Source organism: Bombina bombina, chromosome 7 (genome assembly GCF_027579735.1).
Source record: "Bombina bombina isolate aBomBom1 chromosome 7, aBomBom1.pri, whole genome shotgun sequence".
Lineage (NCBI taxonomy): Eukaryota > Metazoa > Chordata > Amphibia > Anura > Bombinatoridae > Bombina > Bombina bombina.
The window spans coordinates 261,594,861-261,614,921 of NC_069505.1; the positions used below are offsets into that span (position 1 = coordinate 261,594,861).

Here is a 20,061-nt window from a genome sequence, read left to right on the forward strand (position 1 = left end):
GATTTTGATGAACGAAAGGACCCTGTATGAGCAGATCTCTGCAACAAGGTAACCTCCACTGAGATGAGGACATCCCCATCAGATCCGCAAACCACTTCCTTCGCGGCCACACGAGGGAGAAGCGGTAATAGAGGAAAGATATACAACAGTCTGAACCTTCGACCCATATCTGGCTAGCTTGGTATTGAGGCGGGATGCCATGAGATCTATCTCCAGCGTCCCCCACTCGCTGCATATCTCTGCAAACAACAAGGGGTGGAGAGACCATTCCCCTGGGTGAAAGGATTGCCTGCTGAGGAAGTCCGCTTCCCAGTTGTCCTGTCCACACCCGGAATGTGGATTGCCGACAGCGTACATCTGTGAGTCTCCGTCCACTCTAGTATCTGAGATATTTCTCATCGCCAAGGAACTTCTCGTTCCCCCCTGATGGTATTGTCTGATTGGAATCTGATAAACTGGGACAAACCCAGAAGGGGCCAAGCCTTCAAGGCACTGAAGATTGCCCGAAGTTCCAAAATATTGTGCCTTCTTGGCACGCCAAACGGCTCCCCAGCCGAAAAGGCTTGCGTCCGTAGTCCCAATCTGTCTCAAGGACGGTCTCAAGAAGCACGAGAGATTACTACCCTTTCTACTTGAGACAGATCTGGACAGAGCCACCAGGAGAGCAAGTCTCTTGACAGGTTGTCCAGCACAATCTGTTGAGACAGATCTGAATGGTCGCCGTTCCATTGTCTCAGCATGCATAGTTGTAAGGATCTGAGATGGACCCTGGCAAAATGAATGATGTCCATACAGGACACCATGAGTCTGATCACCTCCATACACTGAGCTACTGAGGGTCTCGAAAAAGCCTGGAGGGCAAGACATGCAGAAGTTAGCTTGCAACGTCTCTGATCGGTGAGGAATATTCTCATGAATATGGAGTCTATTATTGTTCCCAGGAAATTCCCCCTTGTACTTGGAGTGAGAGAACTCTTTTCCAAGTTTATCTTCCATCCATGTGATCAAAGAAGATTGAGAAGGGACTCTGAATGTTCCTTCGCTAGACTAAAAAATGGTGCCTGTACCAAGATATCGCCCAGGTAAGGCGCTACTGCAATACCTCATGTTCTGGCAACGGCTAGAAGAGCTCCCAGAACCTTCTAAAATATTCTTGGAGCAGTAGCTAGACCAAACGGAAGAGCTATGAACTTGAAGTGCTGGTACAGAAAAGCAAACCTCAGGAACTGAAAATGTTCCCTGTGTATCGGGACGTGAAGGTATGCATCCTTCAGGTCTATTGTGGTCATAAACTGTCCTTCCTGAACCAGAGGAAGGATTGACCGAATTGTCTCCATCTTGAAAGAGGGAACACTCAGAAACTTGCTTAGGCACCTTAGGTCCAGAATTTGGATGAAAAGTTCCCTCCTTCTTTGGAACCACAAAAAGGTTTGAATAAAACCCCAAACCTCTTTTTGCTGTAGGTACCAGGACAATTACTCCTAGAGAGGAGAGATCCTGTACTCAACCTAAGAAGGCAGCCCTTTTTTCTGCTCTTGTAGACAGACTGGAGAGGAATCTGCCCCATGGCATATAAGACTTGAATCCTACACTGTATCATTGAGATACAATCTCCAGGACCCAAGGATCCTGTACATCCTAGAACCAAGCGTATGAAAAAAGACAGTCTGCACCTACTTGATCCGATCCCGGATCGGGGGCTGCCCCTTTATGCCGATTTGTTCTCGGCGGGCTCTTAGTCTGTTTGGACTTATTCCAGGACATAGCTGGCTTACAAGTACCCTTGGGCTGCTCGGACTTTGATAAGGACTGCTATTGTTGTGATTTGTCAGATCGAAAATTAGACGATTGCCGTCCCTTAGGTCTATTTTTCTTATCTTGCAGTAGGAAGGCACCCTTTCCTCCAGTAACCATAGAAATAATGTAGTCCAGCCCTGGACCGAAAAAATTCTTCCTCTTGAAAGGAAGAAAAAGGAGTCTGGATTTAGAAGTGATATCCGCAGACCAAGACTTCAACCAGAGAGCCTGGCGGGCTAGGACTGCAAAGCCAGAAGCCTTTGCATTTATGTGAATAATCTGCATATTCATAACAGATGAAGGAGTTAGCAATTCTCAGGGCCTTAATTCTCTCCTGAATATCCTCAAGGGGAGTCTCCAACTCAATCAGCTCCGACAGAGTGTTGCACCAGTAGGTAGGTGTTCCAGCAACCGCAGCTACAGCTGCCGCCGGTTGAAATAAAAGCCCCCTATGTTGAAACAGCTTCTTCAGAAAGGTTTCCATTTTCTTATCCATATTCTCTCTGAAAGAGGAACTATCCACCAGGGGTATAGTAGTACGCTTAGCCAGCGTAGAAATAGCGCCATCCACCTTAGGGATGGAGCCCCATAAGTCTAATTGAGAGTCAGGGACCTGGAATATTTTTTAAAAGTAGACGAGGTGGTAAATGAAGTTCCTATTCTTTCCTATTCGTTACTAATAATGTTCGCCATCTTAACGGACACAGGAAAAGTCAGAGGGACCTTCCTGTCCTCATAAAGCCCGTCTAATTTAGGGATCTTAGGTTCCTCAGGGAGTAGCCTCTGGAACCTCTAGCGTAGACAGAACCTCCTTTAATAAAAAACGCTGATGTTCAATTTTAAATCAAAAGGAGGGTTCCTCCGCATTAGGAGGTTTAGAAACTGAAGACTCCGACTCAGAAAGTTCACCCTCTGAAGCTACAGAGGTTAAAAAAACTAATACATATAAATCAGTGCGCCAAAAACCTATATAAAAAAGATTATAACCATATAGTGCATAATGATAAAAACACCTATAGATATATAAATAAAAATAGCATATATGAAATAATGACAAGTGTAGTCATATACCCAATCAAACCAGACCACTGTGAAAAGTGATGGGAATGAAAAAATGGACAGTTCAACAAGTCCAAAATCCAAATCCTGAATCTGGAACCTATGGCAGGCTGCTTCTTCGAATTTCTTGTTGGTGTCCCAAGATGTTAAACTCTGCAGAAGTGAATAATAAAAAACATAATTTATGTAAGAACTTACCTGATAAATTCATTTCTTTCATATTAGCAAGAGTCCATGAGCTAGTGACGTATGGGATATACATTCCTACCAGGAGGGGCAAAGTTTCCCAAACCTTAAAATGCCTATAAATACACCCCTCACCACACCCACAAATCAGTTTAACGAATAGCCAAGAAGTGGGGTGATAAGAAAAAAGTGCGAAAGCATAAAAAATAAGGAATTGGAATAATTGTGCTTTATACAAAAAAAATCATAACCACCACAAAAAAAGGGTGGGCCTCATGGACTCTTGCTAATATGAAAGAAATGAATTTATCAGGTAAGTTCTTACATAAATTATGTTTTCTTTCATGTAATTAGCAAGAGTCCATGAGCTAGTGACGTATGGGATAATGACTACCCAAGATGTGGATCTTTCCACGCAAGAGTCACTAGAGAGGGAGGGATAAAATAAAGACAGCCAATTCCTGCTGAAAATAATCCACACCCAAAATAAAGTTTAATGAAAACATAAGCAGAAGATTCAAACTGAAACCACTGCCTGAAGTACTTTTCTACCAAAAAACTGCTTCAGAAGAAGAAAACACATCAAAATGGTAGAATTTAGTAAAAGTATGCAAAGAGGACCAAGTTGCTGCTTTGCAAATCTGATCAACCGAAGCTTCATTCCTAAACGCCCAGGAAGTAGAAACTGACCTAGTAGAATGAGCTGTAATCCTTCGAGGCGGAGTTTTACCCGACTCGACATAGGCATGATGAAATAAAGATTTCAACCAAGATGCCAAAGAAATGGCAGAAGCTTTCTGGCCTTTTCTAGAACCGAAAAAGATGACAAATAGACTAGAAGTCTTTCGGAAAGACTTAGTAGCTTCAACATAATAATACAAAGCTCTAACAGCATCCAAAGAATGCAATGATTTCTCCTTAGAATTCATAGGATTAGGACATAATGAAGGAAACACAATTTCTCTACTAATGTTGTTAGAATTCACAACCTTAGGTAAAAAATTCAAAAGAAGTTTGCAGCACCGCCTTATCCTGATGAAAAATCAGAAAAGGAGACTCACAACAAAGAGAAGATAATTCAGAGACTCTTCTGGCAGAAGAGATGGCCAAAAGAAACAAAACTTTCCAAGAAAGTAATTTAATGACCAAAGAATACATGGGTTCAAAAGGAGGAGCTTGAAGAGCCCCCAGAACCAAATTCAAACTCCAAGGAGGAGAAATTGACTTAATGACAGGTTTTATACGAACCAAAGCTTGTACAAAACAATGAATATCAGGAAGATTAGCAATCTTTCTGTGAAAAAGAACAGAAAGAGCAGAGATTTGTCCTTTCAAGGAACTTGCGGACAAACCTTTATCTAAACCATCCTGAAGAAACTGTAAAATTCTCGGTATTCAAAAAGAATGCCAAGAAAAATGATGAGAAAGACACTAAGAAATATAAGTCTTCCAGACTCTATAATATATCTCTCTAGATACAGATTTACAAGCCTGTCACATAGTATTAATCACAGAGTCAGAGAAACCTCTTTGACCAAGAATCAAGCGTTCAAACTCCATACCTTAAAATTTAAGGATTTGAGATTCTGATGGAAGAAAAGACCTTGCGACAGAAAGTCTGGTCTTAACGGAAGAGTCCACAGCTTTTCAAGAGGCCATCCGGACAAGATCCGCACACCAAAACCTGTGAGGCCATGCTGGAGCTACCAGCAGGACAAACGAGCATTCCTTTAGAATCTTGGAGAATACTCTTGGAAGAAGAACTAGAGGCGGAAAGATATAGGCAGGATGATACTTCCAAGGAAGTGATAATGCATCCACTGCCTCCGCCTGAGGATCCCGGGATCTGGACAGATACCAGGGAAGTTTCTTGTTTAGATGAGAAGCCATCAGATCTATTTCTGGGAGTTCCCACATTTGAACAATCTGAAGAAATACCTCTGGGTGAAGAGACCATTCGCCCGGATGTAACGTTTGGCGACTGAGATAATCCGCTTCCCAATTGTCTATACCTGGGATATGAACCGCAGAGATTAGACAGGAGCTGGATTCCGCCCAAACCAAAATTCGAGATACTTCTTTCATAGCCAGAGGACTGTGAGTCCCTCCTTGATGATTGATGTATGTCACAGTTGTGACATTGTCTATCTGAAAACAAATGAACAACTCTCTTCAGAAGAGGCCAAGACTGAAGAGCTCTGAAAATTGCACGGAGTTCCAAAATATTGATCGGTAATCTCACCTCCTGAGATTCCCAAACCCCTTGTGCCGTCAGAGACCCCCACACAGCTCCCCAACCTGTAAGACTTGCATCTGTTGAGATTATAGTCCAGGTCGGAAGAACAAAGAAGCCCCCTGAACTAAACGATGGTGATCTGTCCACCACGTCAGAGAGTGTCGTATAATCGGTTTAAAGATATTAATTGAGATATCTTTGTGTAATCCCTGCACCATTGGTTCAGCATACAAAGCTGAAGAGGTCGCATGTGAAAACGAGCAAAGGAGATCGCATCCGATGCGGCAGTCATAAGACCTAAAATTTCCATGCATAAGGCTACCAAAGGGAATGATTGTGACTGAAGGTTTTGACAAGCTGATATCAATGTTAGACTTCTCTTGTCTGACAAAGACAGAGTCACAGACACTGAATCTATCTGGAAACCTAAAAAGGTTACCCTTGTCTGAGGAATCAATGAACTTTTTGATAAATTGATCCTCCAACCATGATCTTGAAGAAACAACACAAGTCGATTCGTATGAGATTCTGCGAAAATGTGAAGACTGAGCAAGTACCAAGATATCGTCCAAAATAAGGAAATACCAAAACCCTGTTCTCTGATTACAGACAGAAGGGCACCGAGAACCTTTGAAAAAATTCTTGGAGCTGATGCTAGGCCAAACGGTAGAGCCACAAAACTGGTAATGCTTGTCTAAAAAGAGAATCTCAGAAACTAAAAGTGATCTGGATGAATCTGAATATGCAGATATGCATCCTGTAAATCTATTGTAGACATATAATGCCCTTGCTAAACAAAAGGCAGGATAGTCCTACAGTTACCATCTTGAATGTTGGTATCCTTACATAACGATTCAATATTGATAGATCCGGAACTGGTCTGAAGGAATTGACCTTCTTTGGTACAATGAAGAGATAGAATAAAACCCCAGCCCCTGTTCCAGAACTGGAACTGGCATAATTACTCCAGCCAACTCTAGATCTGAAACACATTTCAGAAATGCTGAGCCTTTGCTGGGTTTACTGGGACACGGGAAAGAAAAAAATCTCTTTGCAGGAGGCCTTAACTTGAAGCCAATTCTGTACCTTTCTGAAACAATGTTCTGAAACCAGAGATTGTGAACGGAATTGATCCAAATTTCTTTGAAGAAAACGTAATCTGCTCCATACCAGCTGAGCTGGAATGAGGGCCGCACCTTCATGGGTACTTAGGAGCTGGCTTTGGGTTTCTATAAGGCTTGGATATATTCCAAACTGGAAATGGTTTCCAAACTGATACCGCTCCTGAGGATGAAGGATCAGGCTTTTGTTCCTTGTTGTGAGGAAAGGAACAAAAACGATTATTAGACCTAAATTTACCTTAGATTTCTTATCCTTTGGTAAAAAAGTTCCCTTCCCTCCAGTAACAGTTGAGATAATAGAATCCAACTGAGAACCGAATAATTTATTACCCTGGAAAGAAAGGGATAGCAAAGTAGACTTAGAAGACATATCAGCATTCCAAGTTTTAAGCCATAAAGCTCTTCTAGCTAAAATAGCTAGAGACATATACCTGACATCAACTCTAATGATATCAAAAGATGGTATGACAAATAAAATTATTAGCATGTTATAGAATAATAATAATGCTATAAAATTATGATCTGTTACTTGTTGCGCTAAAGCTTCTAACCAAAAAACATAATTTATGCTTACCTGATAAATTCCTTTCTTCTGTAGTGTGATCAGTCCACGGGTCATCATTACTTCTGGGATATTACTCCTCCCCAACAGGAAGTGCAAGAGGATTCACCCAGCAGAGCTGCATATAGCTCCTCCCCTCTACGTCACTCCCAGTCATTCGACCAAGGACCAACGAGAAAGGAAAAGCCAAGGGTGAAGTGGTGACTGGAGTATAAATTAAAAAAAATATTTACCTGCCTTAAAAACAGGGCGGGCCGTGGACTGATCACACTACAGAAGAAAGGAATTTATCAGGTAAGCATAAATTATGTTTTCTTCTGTTAAGTGTGATCAGTCCACGGGTCATCATTACTTCTGGGATACCAATACCAAAGCAAAAGTACACGGATGACGGGAGGGATAGGCAGGCTCTTTATACAGAAGGAACCACTGCCTGAAGAACCTTTCTCCCAAAAATAGCCTCCGATGAAGCAAAAGTGTCAAATTTGTAAAATTTGGAAAAAGTATGAAGCGAAGACCAAGTTGCAGCCTTGCAAATCTGTTCAACAGAGGCCTCCTTCTTGAAGGCCCAAGTGGAAGCCACAGCTCTAGTAGAATGAGCTGTAATTCTTTCAGGAGGCTGCTGTCCAGCAGTCTCATAAGCTAAACGAATTATGCTACGAAGCCAAAAAGAAAGAGGTAGCGGAAGCTTTTTGACCTCTCCTCTGCCCAGAGTAAATGACAAACAGAGAAGACATTTGTCGAAATTCCTTAGTTGCCTGTAAGTAAAATTTTAGAGCACGGACTACATCCAGGTTGTGCAGTAGACGTTCCTTCTTTGAAGAAGGATTTGGGCATAAAGAAGGAACAACAATCTCTTGATTGATATTCCTGTTAGTAACTACCTTAGGTAAGAACCCAGGTTTAGTACGCAGGACTACCTTATCCGAATGAAAAATCAAATAAGGAGAATCACAATGTAAGGCTGATAATTCAGAGACTCTGCGAGCAGAGGAAATAGCCATTAAAAATAGAACTTTCCAAGATAACAACTTTATATCAATGGAATGAAGGGGTTCAAACGGAACGCCCTGTAAAACATTAAGAACAAGGTTTAAACTCCATGGTGGAGCAACAGTTTTAAACACAGGCTTAATCCTGGCCAAAGCCTGACAAAAAGCCTGGACGTCAGGAACTTCTGACAGACGTTTGTGTAACAGAATGGACAGAGCTGAGATCTGTCCCTTTAATGAACTAGCAGATAAACCCTTTTCTAAACCTTCTTGTAGAAAAGACAATATCCTAGGAATCCTAACCTTACTCCAAGAGTAACCTTTGGATTCACACCAATATAGGTATTTACGCCATATCTTATGGTAAATCTTTCTGGTAACAGGTTTCCTAGCCTGTATTAAGGTATCAATAACTGACTCAGAAAACCCACGTCTTGATAAAATCAAGCGTTCAATTTCCAAGCAGTCAGCTTCAGAGAAGTTAGATTTTGATGTTTGAAGGGACCCTGAATCAGAAGGTCCTGTTTCAGAGGTAGAGACCAAGGTGGACAGGATGACATGTCCACCAGGTCTGCATACCAAGTCCTGCGTGGCCACGCAGGTGCTATTAGAATCACTGATGCTCTCTCTTGTTTGATTCTGGCAATCAATCGAGGAAGCAACGGGAAGGGTGGAAACACGTAAGCCATCCTGAAGTCCCAAGGTGCTGTCAGAGCATCTATCAGGACTGCTCCTGGATCCCTGGATCTGGACCCGTAACGAGGAAGCTTGGCGTTCTGTCGAGACGCCATGAGATCTATCTCTGGTTTGCCCCAACGTCGAAGTATTTGGGCAAAGACCTCCGGATGAAGTTCCCACTCCCCCGGATGAAAAGTCTGACGACTTAAGAAATCCGCCTCCCAGTTCTCCACTCCCGGGATGTGGATTGCTGACAGGTGGCAAGAGTGAGACTCTGCCCAGCGAATTATCTTTGATACTTCCATCATAGCTAGGGAGCTTCTTGTCCCTCCCTGATGGTTGATGTAAGCTACAGTCGTGATGTTGTCCGACTGAAACCTGATGAACCCCCGAGTTGTCAACTGGGGCCAAGCCAGGAGGGCATTGAGAACTGATCTCAATTCCAGAATGTTTATTGGCAGGAGACTCTCCTCCTGACTCCATTGTCCCTGAGCCTTCAGAGAATTCCAGACGGCACCCCAACCTAGAAGGCTGGCGTCTGTTGTTACAATTGTCCAGTCTGGTCTGCTGAATGGCATCCCCCTGGACAGATGTGGCCGAGAAAGCCACCATAGAAGAGAATTTCTGGTCTCTTGATCCAGATTCAGAGAAGGGGATAAGTCTGAGTAATCCCCATTCCATTGACTTAGCATGCACAGTTGCAGTGGTCTGAGGTGTAAGCGTGCAAAGGGTACTATGTCCATTGCCGCTACCATTAAGCCGATTACCTCCATGCATTGAGCCACTGACGGGTGTTGAATGGAATGAAGGGTGCGGCAAGCACTTTGAAGTCTTGTTAGCCTGTCCTCTGTCAGGTAAATCTTCATTTCTACAGAATCTATAAGAGTCCCCAGGAAGGGAACTCTTGTGAGTGGAACGAGTGAACTTTTCTTTTCGTTCACCTTCCATCCATGTGACCTTAGAAATGCCAGCACTAACTCTGTATGAGACTTGGCAGTTTGAAAGCTTGAAGCTTGTATCAGAATGTCGTCTAGGTATGGAGCTACCGAGATTCCCCGCGGTCTTAGTACCGCCAGAAGAGCACCCAGAACCTTTGTGAAGATTCTTGGAGCTGTAGCCAATCCGAATGGAAGAGCCACAAACTGGTAATGCCTGTCTAGGAAGGCAAACCTTAGGTACCGATAATGATCTTTGTGAATCGGTATGTGAAGGTAAGCATCTTTTAAATCTACAGTGGTCATGTACTGACCCTCTTGGATCATAGGTAAAATTGTCCGAATAGTCTCCATCTTGAACGATGGAACTCTTAGGAATTTGTTTAGGATCTTTAAGTCCAGGATTGGTCTGAAAGTTCCCTCTTTTTTGGGAACCACAAACAGATTTGAGTAAAACCCCTGTCCCTGTTCCGATCGTGGAACTGGATGGATTACTCCCATTAACAAGAGCTCTTGTACGCAGCGTAGAAACGCCTCTTTCTTTGTCTGGATTGTTGACAATCTTGACAGATGAAATCTCTCTCTTGGAGGAGAGTATTTGAAGTCCAGAAGGTATCCCTGAGATATTATCTCTAGCGCCCAGGGATCCTGAACATCTCTTGCCCAAGCCTGGGCGAAGAGAGAAAGTCTGCCCCCCACTAGATCCGATCCCGGATCGGGGGCTCTCAATTCATGCTGTTTTAGGGGCAGCAGCAGGTTTCCTAGTCTGCTTGCCCTTGTTCCAGGACTGGTTAGGTTTCCAGCCTTGTCTGTAGCGAGCAACAGCTCCTTCCTGTTTTGGAGCAGAGGAAGTTGATGCTGCTCCTGCTTTGAAATTACGAAAGGAACGAAAATTAGACTGTCTAGTCTTGGCTTTGTCCTGAGGCAGGGCATGGCCTTTACCTCCTGTAATGTCAGCGATAATCTCTTTCAACCCGGGCCCGAATAAGGTCTGCCCTTTGAAAGGTATATTAAGCAATTTAGACTTAGAAGTAACATCAGCTGACCAGGATTTTAGCCACAGCGCCCTGCGTGCCTGAATGGCGAATCCTGAATTCTTCGCCGTAAGTTTAGTAAGATGTACTACGGCCTCCGAAATGAATGAATTAGCTAGTTTAAGGACTCTAAGCCTGTCCGTAATGTCGTCCAGAGTAGCTGAACCAATGTTCTCTTCCAGAGACTCAATCCAGAATGCCGCTGCAGCCGTGATCGGCGCAATGCATGCAAGGGGTTGCAATATAAAACCTTGTTGAACAAACATTTTCTTAAGGTAACCCTCTAACTTTTTATCCATTGGATCTGAAAAAGCACAGCTATCCTCCACCGGGATAGTGGTACGCTTAGCTAAGGTAGAAACTGCTCCCTCCACCTTAGGGACCGTTTGCCATAAGTCCCTTGTGGTGGCGTCTATTGGAAACATTTTTCTAAATATCGGAGGGGGTGAGAACGGCACACCGGGTCTATCCCACTCCTTAGTAACAATTTCAGTAAGTCTCTTAGGTATAGGAAAAACCTCAGTACTCGTCGGTACCGCAAAATATTTATCCAACCTACACATTTTCTCTGGTATTGCAACTGTGTTACAATCATTCAGAGCCGCTAACACCTCCCCTAGTAATACACGGAGGTTTTCCAGTTTAAATTTAAAATTTGAAATATCTGAATCCAGTCTGTTTGGATCAGAACCGTCACCCACAGAATGAAGTTCTCCGTCCTCATGTTCTGCCACCTGTGACGCAGTGTCTGACATGGCCCTAATATTATCAGCGCACTCTGTTCTCACCCCAGAGTGATCACGCTTACCTCTTAGTTCTGGTAATTTAGCCAAAACCTCAGTCATAACAGTAGCCATATCCTGTAATGTGATTTGTAATGGCCGCCCAGATGTACTCGGCGCTACAATATCACGCACCTCCCTCTGAGCGGGAGATGTAGGTACTGACACTTGAGGCGAGTTAGTCGGCATAACTCTCCCCTCGTTGTTTGGTGAAATTTGTTCAATTTGTACAGATTGACTTTTATTTAAAGTAGCATCAATACAGTTAGTACATAAATTTCTATTGGGCTCCACTTTGGCATTGCAACAAATGACACAGGTATCATCCTCTGAATCAGACATGTTTAACACACTAGCAAATAAACTTGCAACTTGGAAATACAATTCAATTAGAATAATATTAAAACGTACTGTGCCTTTAAGAAGCACAGAAGATCAATGACAGTTGAAAATTAATAAATTGAAACAGTTATAGCCTCAATCCTTGTAAATAACACAACTTTAGCAAAGATTTATCCCATTAGCAAAGATAACAAATTCTGAAAGCAGGAAACAAATTACAGAATAAACGTTTTTTATCTCAGTCAAACTATAATTCTCACAGCTCTGCTGAGAGAAATTACCTCCCTCAAAGTAAGTTTTGAAGACCCCTGAGCTCTGTAGAGATGAACCGGATCATGCAGGGAATACAATGAGTTGCTGACTGAAATATTTGATGCGTAGTAAAAGCGCCAAAAAACGTCCCCTCCCCCTCACACACAGCAGTGAGGGAGAACAGAAACTGTCAGAAAACAGATTAAGCAACTGCCAAGTGGAAAAATAGTGCCCAAACATTTATTCACTCAGTACCTCAGTAAATGAAAACGATTTTACATTCCAGCAAAAACGTTAAACATAATCTCTAGTTATTAAACAGCTTTATGTATTTCTTACAGTGTAATTCTAGTGAAGTACCATTCCCCAGAATACTGAAGTGTAAAGTATACATACATGACATATCGGTATGGCAGGATTTTCTCATCAATTCCATTGTCAGAAAATAAAAACTGCTACATACCTCTATGCAGATTCATCTGCCCGCTGTCCCCTGATCTGAAGTTTACCTCTCCTCAGATGGCCGAGAAACAGCAATATGATCTTAACTACTCCGGCTAAAATCATAACAAAAACTCTGGTAGATTCTTCTTCAAACTCTGCCAGAGAGATAATAACACACTCCGGTGCTATTTTAAAATAACAAACTTTTGATTGAAGATATAAAACTAAGTATAATCACCATAGTCCTCTCACACATCCTATCTAGTCGTTGGGTGCAAGAGAATGACTGGGAGTGACGTAGAGGGGAGGAGCTATATGCAGCTCTGCTGGGTGAATCCTCTTGCACTTCCTGTTGGGGAGGAGTAATATCCCAGAAGTAATGATGACCCGTGGACTGATCACACTTAACAGAAGAAAGTTGAAGCTGCAGCAACATCAGCTAAAAATATAGCAGGAGTAGAGACAGCCCCATTAACCTTAGGGATTTTGTCCCAAAAACTCTAATCTGTCAGATGGCACAGGATATAATTGCTTAAAACGTTTTAGAAGGAGTAAAAGAATTACCCAAATTATTCCATTCCCTGGAAATTACTTCAGAAATAGCATCAGGGAGAGAAAACACTTCTGGAATAACTACAGGAGATTTAAAAACCTTATTTAAACGTTTAGATTTAGTATCAAGGAGACCAGAATCCTCTATTTCTAATGCAATTAATACTTCTTTAAGTAAAGAACGAATAAATTCCATCGTGAACAAATACGAAGATTTATCAGCATCAACCTCTGAGACAGAAACCTCTGAACCAGAAGAACCATTATCAGTATCAGAATGATGATGTTCATTTAAAAATTCATCTGAAAAAAGAGAAGTTTTAAAAGACTTTTATGTATACTAGAAGGAGAAACAACAGACATAGCCTTCTTAATGGATTTAAAAAATAAAATCTCTTATGTTATCAGGAACACTCTGAGAATTAGATGTTGACGGAACAGCAACAGGTAATGTAACAGTACTAAAGGAAATTTTATCTGCATTAATAAGTTTGTCATGACATGCAATACAAACAACAGCTGGAGAAACAGATACCAAAAGTTTATAGCAGATACACTTAGCTTGGTAGCTCCAGCACCGGGCAGCGATTTTCCTGAAGTATCTTCTGACTCAGTTGCAACGTGGAACATCTTGCAATATGTAATAGAAAAAAAAAACATAAAAAGCAAAATTAATCAAATTCCTTAAATGACAGTTTCAGGAATGGGAAAAAAATGCCAGTGAACAAGCTTCTAGCAACCAGAAGCAATAAATAATGAGACTTAAATAATGTGGAGACAAAAATGACGCCCATATTTTTTAGCGCCAAATAAGACGCCCACATTATTTGGCGCCTAAATGCTTTTGGCGCCAAAAATGACGCCACATCCGGAACGCCGACACTTTTGACGCAAAAAAAGTCAAAAAGTGACGCAACTTCCGGCGACACGTATGACGCCGGAAACAGAAAAAAAAATTTGCGCCAAAAAAGTCCGCGCCAAGAATGACGCAATAAAATGAAGCATTTTCAGCCCCCGCGAGCCTAACAGCCCACAGGGAAAAAGTCACATTTTTTAAGGTAAGAAAAAATGATTGATTCAAATGCATTATGTCTGAAAATAAGGAATGTTGAACATCCTGAGTCAAGGCAAATAAATGTTTGAATACATATATTTAGAACTTTATAAAAAAGTGCCTAACCATAGCTTAGAGTGTCACAGAAAATAAGCTTACTTACTTATCCCAGGACACTCATCTACATGTTGTAGAAAGCCAAACCAGTACTGAAACGAAAATCAGCAGAGGTAATGGTATATATATATATATATATATATATATATATATATATATATATATATATATATATATATAAGAGTATATCGTCGATCTGAAAAGGGAGGTAAGAGATGAATCTCTACGACCGATAACAGAGAACCTATGAAATAGACCCCGTAGAAGGAGATCATTGCATTCAAATAGGCAATACTCTCCTCACATCCCTCTGACATTCACTGCACGCTGAGAGGAAAACCGGGCTCCAACCTGCTGCGGAGCGCATATCAACGTAGAATCTAGCACAAACTTACTTCACCACCTCCATAGGAGGCAAAGTTTGTAAAACTGATTTGTGGGTGTGGTGAGGGGTGTATTTATAGGCATTTTAAGGTTTGGGAAACTTTGCCCCTCCTGGTAGGAATGTATATCCCATACGTCACTAGCTCATGGACTCTTGCTAATTACATGAAAGAAAAAGAAGGCGCCACCATAGTGCACAATCAGATGTATAAAACACGCCAATAAAACAAGTAAGACCGTACTTACAAGATGTAAGACACTTGAGAAGTGTCACAACCGCCTTCTGGACTGTTATAGAGTCGTCCAGCTAACTCCCACTGATAGATCTCTGAAATCCTCTTGGATGTGAGAGCGGCGATGACAAAGGAAACCAGTATCCAGCAACAGTTTCACAGAGCCGGCTCGTCCTGTAATATCCAATATTGCTATAGATACAATGTATCAAATGGATGAGTAATAAGTGAATAAGAAATAGTTCGTGGCAAAAGTCATGTAAAAGCAAACAGACTTTATTTGGAGTACAAAAGCACAATGTTTCTCGGTCTCTCCTGACCGTTTCCTCAGGTGCAATATCGAGGTTAACTCATCCTCGGATAGATGGGACATATTGGCTACATCCGACAAATATTTAGAAGAAGACTAACTCAGGAGAACTATATTTAACCTTTCTCTTGCGTTTGTTAGAGCGAGGTAAGGCACTCAGAGCCGCAGACACCGCTGATTGTAACTGCGCGGTAAAGACCGCAGGAAAAAAGCCCCCTCCAGATGGAGGATTAGTTGTGCTGCGGGGAACGGCATGTGGAGCGGGTAGGGTAGAAAGGGTAGTAATCTCTCAGGATCCAGATTCCTTAGAGGTAGACGGCTCAGAGGGGCTAATAGCGCTATGAGTATTAGCAGGCTTGTCTCCCTTCTTAGACTTTAGAACAGTGCTTAGGCAAATTGAACAAAATTGAGCAGGCGGGCAAACCACGGCCTCACAATATAAACAGGAATTATTAATCAATACAGAAGGAGCGGAACCTTCTTATGTAATATCAGAGTCCTTCATAGCCAGGATATATTCACGGAAGGATAGACAAAAACCAAACACTTTATTAAAAAAAAACAGCACCTTTATAATCCCAATGGCTGGGGCACTCACCACCTCCTAGACCCAGACAGCTAACAGAGAAAACGCTCTCCTAGGAGCAATGTTCGCAGCAGGATCGTAGCAAAAACTAAAAGACCGAACCCGGTCACGTGGTGCTTAGGACAGGACTTCCCCTGCTACGAAAAAGGTGCCAAGCTATTATTAGCTGCGCAACACACCAAAACGAAAGTGAAACCTGTTTGTTCCAAGTCAAAAGCACACATGAGCCCAAAAAAAACTCACATAAAAGCAGTTATAAATAACCCATTGCTGTTCAAATAATTTCCCTGAAAGAGATATTAACCCTTGATCCTACCGAGGCATAAAGGAGCCACACTGTGACCCTGTATAGCAATGTATACATAAAACAATCTTACCTCCAGGATACATGCTGTGGAACAGGCACAGTCTCATGTCTAACAGTCTTGCAGCGACGCCTCAGACATGGACTTGAGTGTGTAACAGCAAGCAGTAAAACTCGTTAACACTGATTGCCCGGGAGCTAATAGTTGGCAGTCTGGATGGGTTTGCAGAAAAACATTCCCTGTATCTCGAGACTCTAACTTTCATCAATACTCTCACTGAGAGGGTGACATGACTACTTAAAACTCCAGTCATTTCTTTGAAGGGAACATACCCATTACAGGACTATCCAAATCTTCTGACACTTCTCTGTCACCTTCTATAGTGACAAAAGGAAAAGAATAACTGAGGGATAGGGGAAGTGGGAGGGATATTTAAGCCTTTGGCTGGGGTGTCTCTGCCTCCTCCTGGTGGCCAGGTGTTGTATTTCCCAACAGTAAGGAATGAAGTTGTGAACTCTCACTGCTTTATGGAAGGAAAATGTACTACCCACACCCCTTCCCTATGAAGTGTACTACCCACACCCCTCCCTATAAAATGTACTACCCACACCCCTCCCTATAAAATGTACTACCCACACCCCCTCCCTATAAAGTGTACTACCCACACCCCCTCCCTATAAAAAGTACTACCCACACCCCCTCCCTATAAAAAGTACTACCCACACCCCCTCCCTATAAAAAGTACTACCCACACCCCCTCCCTATAAAAAGTACTACCCACACCCCCTCCCTATAGAATGTACTACCCACACCCCCTCCCTATAAAGTGTATTACCCACACCCCCTCCCTATAAAGAGTACTTACCCACACCCCCTCCCGAAAAAGTGTACTATCCACATGCCCTCCCGAAAAAGTGTACTACTCATACCCCTCCCGAAAAAGTGTACTACTCATACCCCTCCCGAAAAAGTGTACTACTCATACCCCTCCCGAAAAAGTGTACTACTCATACCCCTCCCGAAAAAGTGTACTACTCATACCCCTCCCGAAAAAGTGTACTACTCATACCCCTCCCGAAAAAGTGTACTACTCATACCCCTCCCTGAAAAAGTGTACTAACCACACCCCCTCCCTATAAAGTGTACTACCCACACCTCTCCCTATAACATTTACCACAAGCCTTCACTGCAACATTTACCACCCACAGTCATGCCCTCTCCGCAATGTTTACTACTCACTTCATAACATTTATATTCCACACCCCGTAACCTACCTGTTGTAACCATATAAGTGTCTTACCAGCATCAGTAATATTTTCTTTTAAAAAAATAAGCTGAACCTTTACCAACAGATGAGCAGTTTCCCTATACCACTATATAAACCATACTGCCTGCCCACCGCTACCCACCAGCCTCATCCCTGCTAGCGACTTCCTGTACTAAGAAGAGTAAAAACTACAATGAATTATGGGGATTACAAATTACTTACTTTGCTTTCAACTAAAGCGACTAGAATCTGCTGCTTGAATGTGACCCATAATCACGCCTATGGCCACCCGGGGCAATTCGTAGCTTTGGTTGGTGTTTTTGCGAACCTTCCATAGTGACGAAAGGCAAAGAATAACTGAGGGATAGGGGAAGTGGGAGGGATATTTAAGCCTTTGGCTGGGGTGTCTCTGCCTCCTCCTGGTGGCCAGGTGTTGTATTTCCCAACAGTAAGGAAGTTGTGGAATCTCACTGCCTTATGGAAGGAAAATGTACTACCCACATCCCCCTCCCTATAAAGTGTACTACCCACATCCCCTCCCTATAAAGTGTACTACCCACACCCCCTCCCTATAAAGTGTACTACCCACACCCCCTCCCTATAAAGTGTACTACCCACACCCCCTCCCGATAAAGTGTACTACCCACACCCCCTCCCGATAAAGTGTACTACCCACACCCCCTCCCGAAAAAGTGTACTACCCACACCCCCTCCCGAAAAAGTGTACTACCCACACCCCCTCCCGAAAAAGTGTACTACCCACACCCCCTCCCGAAAAAGTGTACTACCCACACCCCCTCCCGAAAAAGTGTACTACCCACACCCCCTCCCGAAAAAGTGTACTACCCACACCCCCTCCCGAAAAAGTGTACTACCCACACCCCCTCCCGAAAAAGTGTACTACGCATACCCCTCCCGAAAAAGTGTACTACGCATACCCCTCCCGAAAAAGTGTACTACCCACACCCCCTCCCGAAAAAGTGTACTACTCATACCAAATGGAAATGCACCGTACTGTGACCGGTGCTGACAAGCCGGCTAACACTCACAGTGGTTAGTACACTGATGTCTGTGGTAAACTGCGTCTGTGTGCAGGTCGAGTGATTCTGTCTGACTCCTGTGTCGGATCGCTCACTTTCTCAGCCAACGTGATATTGTTTTGTTAAATTCACACTGCAGGTTAAGTGTGACACCTTGACCCTTGCAAATTGCCGGTAAAAGCAAAAAGGACAACTTCCGTTTTGTTATCCATATTAGTCATATCTTACATGTAGTAAAGGTATAGTTGTTTTTTCTAGCATCAACAAAAGAAAGCATGATATTTTATAATCTATGTAGTTCGTGTGTATGTTAGAATAAAATCACTTGCACACTAAAAAATTAAAAAACCAAGTTGTAGTGTTTTCCATTTTAGAAAAGGTAAACAAATTTTGTTGTTTTCAGTTTGAGTCTGTAAAGATTTGTTAAAGAGAACTTAAAAAGATATTTTGTTGATATTAAATTGATAATAAAGGTATAGAATATCTATTGATGCAGGTGTGTGATTTACAGAGAAGGTGGGATTTCCCGGCCCTAGCCTAAAGAACGGAAAAATGTACCACATCATGTAATGGCAATTTTTGTTAAAAAGTATATAATATCTTAATTTTTAAAATATATAAAAATAATTTTAATCTGAAAGTTTGCAGATTGTGTGAGGAAAGAGTGGAATTGGTACGGATTGAAGAGGAATCCGTACCAATTCCACTCTTTCCTCACACAATCTGCAAACTTTCAGATTAAAATTATTTTTATATATTTTAAAAATTAAGATATTATATACTTTTTAACAAAAATTGCCATTACATGATGTGGTACATTTTTCCGTTCTTTAGGCTAGGGCCGGGAAATCCCACCTTCTCTGTAAATCACACACCTGCATCAATAGATATTCTATACCTTTATTATCAATTTAATATCAACAAAATATCTTTTTAAGTTCTCTTTAACAAATCTTTACAGACTCAAACTGAAAACAACAAAATTTGTTTACCTTTTCTAAAATGGAAAACACTACAACTTGGTTTTTTAATTTTTAATTTTTTAGTGTGCAAGTGATTTTATTCTAACATACACACGAACTACATAGATTATAAAATATCATGCTTTCTTTTGTTGATGCTAGAAAAAACAACTATACCTTTACTACATGTAAGATATGACTAATATGGATAACAAAACTCCAGGTTCTTTTCTTCCCCCTTTTTCATTTTATTTTTGAGCTCAGACAAAACAGTTAAATTAAATTTTTTATACCAGTCTGTTATGGGTTAACTCACATTTGAATTTCTAATCAGGGATAATTACACTCATCGTATCAACTAAGCTATTATTGGTTACTCTAGGTGCTCTGACAACTTCCGTTTTTTAATACACACCTGTATATAAGGTTTTTACTCTGTAACAATTGTATCCATTATTTCATGCCTGAGGAAACGACCGGTTACGGTCGAGAAACGCGTAGCGGTACTTTATATGGAATAAATATCTTTTAACTTACACGGAAGTTGTCCTTTTTGCTTTTACCGGCAATTTGCAAGGGTCAAGGTGTCACACTTAACCTGCAGTGTGAATTTAACAAAACAATATCACGTTGGCTGAGAAAGTGAGCGATCCGACACAGGAGTCAGACAGAATCACTCGACCTGCACACAGACGCAGTTTACCACAGACATCAGTGTACTAACCACTGTGAGTGTTAGCCGGCTTGTCAGCACCGGTCACAGTACGGTGCATTTCCATTTGGTAAGCATTTTTGATTCATTTTACCTTTGAAGTTGTCTCAAACATATTA

The 20,061-nt window shown here is 41.9% G+C and overlaps 1 protein-coding gene across 1 annotated transcript in view; it reads right to left on the bottom strand.

Annotated features, from left to right (window-relative positions):
• Positions 1–20,061, bottom strand: part of NCKIPSD (NCK interacting protein with SH3 domain) — a gene marked incomplete in the record, with an annotated part of 293,113 nt that overhangs the window by 113,904 nt on the left and 159,148 nt on the right.